Source organism: Lissotriton helveticus, chromosome 8 (assembly GCF_964261635.1).
Source record: "Lissotriton helveticus chromosome 8, aLisHel1.1, whole genome shotgun sequence".
Taxonomy (NCBI): domain Eukaryota; kingdom Metazoa; phylum Chordata; class Amphibia; order Caudata; family Salamandridae; genus Lissotriton; species Lissotriton helveticus.
Window position 1 is genome coordinate 1,538,674,867 of NC_136069.1, and position 5,152 is coordinate 1,538,680,018.

Genomic DNA, 5,152 nt, shown 5'->3' on the forward strand with positions numbered 1-5,152 from the left:
CTAATGTGATCGTTCAAATGAGATCTTAAGATTACAATTGGTAAAACAACAGCAAGCTCCTATCCCAACCGCTGCACACCAATGTGAGAAGTTGGCCTGGTATATAATGTTCACTAATCTAGTGAGCACCTTGCACCAGTCCAAACAACCCTTATGGTGATGGTTGTAAAGTCAACCTTATAGACCAGCTATCCTAGAGGTAGCATGGACAAAGCTGTCTTAGGCTAAAACATGTGAAGCAATCTGTTTTACCATATGTAACCCCTTGAATACCAAATGAAAGGACACCACATAGGTTATATGTAAAATATATATGTATTTATTACTAACACAACTCCTCTGAACTCTTTATGAGGTCAGAGGCACAGGCACATAACAAGATACTTAATTATCATACAATAAGTTGCTCAGTATACAGCAGAGCCCTAGACTTTACAACCATCACCATAAGGGTTGTTTGGACTGGTGCAAGGTGCTCACTAGAATAGTGAACATCATATACCAGGCCAACTTCTCACAACTTCCATCAGATGTTAACCTGATAAAGGAGATTATATCGCCAAAAGTCATGTCAGAAGCGGGATTCAAACCCACGCCTCCAGAGGAGACTGCAGCCTAAACACAGCACCTTAGACCACTCGGCCATCCTGACAGTGCAGATTCTAAAGAAATGTATAAAAGTCACTCAGAAATTTCTGCGTCCATGCAAGCTTGAAATAATTTAAACCTTCAAACACAAGGTGCAACTTTATGCACAGGACAATAAACACAGAAGATCACATATGAGAGCATTTAATTTCACAGGTATACTGTTTTTATGCATTTAGAATACCTCATACCTCTCACCAGCTATTTAGGGTCCTGTATCCTACTCAGAAAATTACCTTGCCTGCGACCTCTTTCTCTACACAAACAACTACTGCACAGGAAGTAGGAGGGCAGAAGGTGGAGCAGTTTATGCAAATTTATGCTGTCGATGTGCCTTGCAGATTCATGCAGGATTTCTAGATTGTTGCTGGATACAAGAGAGCGGGCCTTGTTTCAGATCAACTGTCCTTAGCAGGGAACGTCTGAGCACATGCAGTCTTTTGCTCTCTAGCCCCTGGCCTGGGACTCACCCTCACTGGCTGAGGCGTGAAGTTCTGCATACCAACAGTGCATAGAAGGTATGTTTGTGATCGGTTTGGATGGGTTGGAGGGAGGTCAAGAGCAGGGAAAAGCAAGTCGCCTTCACTTCTAGTCTCCTCTTCTATGCCTACCTGCCGTTCACTCACTCTGTCTTTGTTTCATTCTCTCCTTCCTCACCACCCCATCTCACTCACTCACTCTATCACTTGTGCTCTTTCCCCTTGCTCTACATTTCATAGTGGAAACATCTCTTGAATGGAGCATTAGAAAATTAGGTTACATAAAATTTAAAATATACTTATTGGAAACCAAAAATATCACAAGACTGAATGTGACCCATTTCTTTAATAAAAGGGATTCTTTAAGCAACCCCCAAAAAACACATAAAACTCCACGAGTGCTAGAAGAATATTATACGAGCTTGAAGACAGAATTGGGCAAATTCATTTGCAGTTGAAACTGAAGTTTGGTACTTATTCAGATATTGCAAACACAAGAACCAACGGCGGACTCCAAATGCTGCACAAGCCTCAAAACGTTGACCCAAATTTGTCGAAAAGTTCCAATTAAGTGGATGGTGTGCCACGTCTACTCCTGCATCTGCCGTTGAGGGATGCAATCCATTACTCGGAAAACAAACTTTGAAACTGGGTGGAGTGGTGCACTACCAAGGTTCAATAATGTTCAATTAGAAAGCACAGTCAATGTCTTTCTTAAAAAGTATTTTTAATTGAAGCTCATCAGAAACTTGTATGAACATGAAACCTCAGCCAACGCGTTTCGTTCTAGACGTGAACTTCGTCAGGGCTGGAAATAAGAACATAAATAACATACATAAGTGCCAAATACATACAAAGTATACAATTCCAACATACATATAAATAAAAACAAAACAAATATTCTTGGACCATAGACATATGCAAGACCTAAAGGACTTAACACCTGAAAAGAATTTTTTTTATTTTAACAAAGACACATTTTGAACATAAATTAAAAAACAATTTGTACAAACAGCAAATAATAATAATAATAAGTTTCTGATGAGCTTCAATAAAAAATACTTTTTAAGGAAGAAATTGACTGTGCTTTCTAATTGAACATTATTGAACCTTGGTAGTGCACCACTCCACCCGGTTTCAAACTTATTCAGATATTATATGCACTGCCAATTTTTAGATGAGATTCTAAAAGAACGCAGAGACAAAATGGACTTAAAGGTTTGTCAGAAGTGGGATTCAAACCCATGCCTCCTGGAGAGACAGCAGCCTTAGTGCAGCGCCTTAGACCACTCGGCCAACCTGACCACATGTTGCTTTTTCATCTACAGAGTGAGTAAGATAGTGTGAACCAAATAAAGCATAAACAAATTTATATTCACTTGTCCCAATTTAAACATAATGTACCATGCAAAGGTTCTGATTCAAAATATTCGTGTTTTACTGTACACAATACAACATATTCATGGAGTTTAAACAAATCTAGAGATAGCGATTTCATAAGAAATATTTCAGCTTAATACATTGTTCCATCACATATGTATATGTCTTTTCAAAAAATACAAGAATACATAATAAACATCAAAACATATCCCAATGCATTTCGGGTCACTACTGGACCCTTCTTCAGGGGTTGGTCCTTTCCAATCGATATTAATCCTTGATATTCAATGAATGTTCTATTTGTGAGCACTTCAAAGTTGTGTTTCAGACACTGAAAAGATAATAATCGCCATATTGGGAATATGAGTATTTTCACGTGAAAGTCACTACTGCACTGTATCAAGTGTAATTTATAATAAAGAGATGGAATAAAGAAACAAAGTAGTTAGGATAAGGTGGGACTGACGAGACAAGGTGAGGATTTATCTGGAAACTCTAAAGAGGTAAACTGTAATTGTGCTGAGATGCCAACTTATAAGAAAGAGCCTACTACCACATGTGTATTTACCATTCACCAAGCACCAAGTGATGAAAAAAACTACAAACCCAGTGCGACTCGTGTACACCTGATTAAGAAGTACCAGCTTACCCGCCCAGCAAAAACACTAGCGGACGGTCTCAAGGATTCAACGAAAGTATCCGGTTCTGAAAATTACGTAAATACATCTGTCGGTAAACCAATGATGTAAGAAAAAAACGTCTCCAAACCACAATATTTATATACTGGCTTACCAAAGAACGAGCATCGTGAGTGAAAATTCCATAATTCCCGCAATCTGCGGTTCATCAAAAACCCGGCTGCCAGAAGCTCCCTGTAATGTAAAGGGGCGAGTACATAAGTAACCCGCCTTCATTTTACCCGTGTGATACAAAATCACAAGCAGCGAAAAGCGCTTAGGAGGTTCCTACCTTCGATCTCGCAGCGTGCTCTGACCCTCGACCTCGTGACTGCTTCCGGAAACAACATCCGGTCCAAAGCAACCTATTTAAATAGTCTTACGCCCTGTCCTTTGCCTAATGTCCGGTTGTCTGTGCATGGGATCTTAAAGGGCTAGATGCTGTTTAAGAGGCTCGAACACTAACGGAGAAGTGTTACAAGACTTGGTTGCCTATGCTGTATATCTTTAATGAAACAGAGTGATGTTACAGTTTGCTAAACAAGACTCAACGCTTGACCAAAGCCATAAGTGATATAAAAAGGTGCCAATATTTCTAAACCCCATGGTAAACACGGTGTGCGCTCATCCTATAGTCAGATAAGCAAAATGGAAAATGCTGTACAAAAGCAATTTTTAAACGACAAAGTATTTAGAGCTGAAGTGTAGTGCTCCTAACCGACGAAATAAAATACACACTTATGGTGTCTGGAAAAGGGGAACATAGAGAATAATGAACGATACAATGTGCAACAGGAAGTATTTTCGTACTCTTAATTAAGCTGTACTAATAACACTGATACTGTCCCAATGGCTACGTGTAAACAATAAATTAAACAGTTGTCAATGTGATGAGCAATAGGAGCTATATTTGACAGTGTCCGTGAAACTACTGAATTGTATTAAAACAGTACCTGTTGAATCAACTTATTATATACAGTATTTTTCATAATTCATCACCAAATAACGGTGTAAGCAGGTATGTATTACCAAAAAAAACATTATGAGCATTGCAAAACATGTTTACATTGTATACAAAACATGTATGGATCTAATCATATGATAAGGTCTCACAATGGCATGATAGCGATGCCAATCCTTTCAAATCATTTGCATACAACCATATTCTGTTCATAAAAAACAAAGCATCTCATATTGATCATTTAGCCCCCCCGGTGTGAGGGTGCCCAATTTCTTAATCCAAAAGGTTTCTCTGCGCGACAATGCCACATTATGATCTGTTCCTGAGTGTTTTTCTACCACTTCTAGTACAGTGTATCTCAATTGTGGTATGGTATGTGATGCACTGGTCCAATGTGTCGCTAGACTGGAGGTAGTGGATTTGTTACGTATTGTACTTTTGTGCTCTATAATTCGAGTCTTAATTTTTCTCGATGTCCGTCCCACGTACGTGAGTCCACATGGACATTGTATAGCATAAATGACTCCTACAGAGTTACAATCAGCACTGAACTTCAGAACAATGTCTTTTCCAGTTTGAGGATGTGAAAAGGTTTTACTCACTATTGTATTGTTGCACTGTCCACAATTATGACACTTTCTCATCCCTTTGAAAGTGCCCATCTGATTTCTTTGAGGTTTTTTGAGTATCTCCCTGATGTTCTTAGCACGGGTATGTGCTATTATAGGAAAGTTTTTGAATATGTGGATGAAATCGGGTTCATTCGCAATCATTTCCCACCGCTTCTTCAATATTTGTCTGATCCTATGTGATTGAGTGGAGTGTTTCATAACGAAAACGATGCGTTCGTTAGGTGACTTCTCAGTTTTTTTCAACAAACTCTCACGATCGATTTGTTGTACTCGTAGATCTGCGTCTTCTAGTACCTTTTGAGGGTAACCTCTATCAGTGTACCTCTTTAGTTGCTCTTTGATTGACCTTTCACATTCCCCTGTGTCCGAGGAAAT

General features: G+C 39.0%; 1 non-coding gene across 1 annotated transcript; it reads right to left on the reverse strand.

The window, feature by feature from the left end:
• Window positions 1-569: 569 nt before the first annotated feature.
• TRNAL-UAG (transfer RNA leucine (anticodon UAG)) lies at window positions 570-652 on the reverse strand. Its single transcript has one exon. It is a non-coding gene; the product is annotated as a tRNA-Leu (tRNA).
• Between the last annotated feature and the right edge of the window lie 4,500 nt (window positions 653-5,152).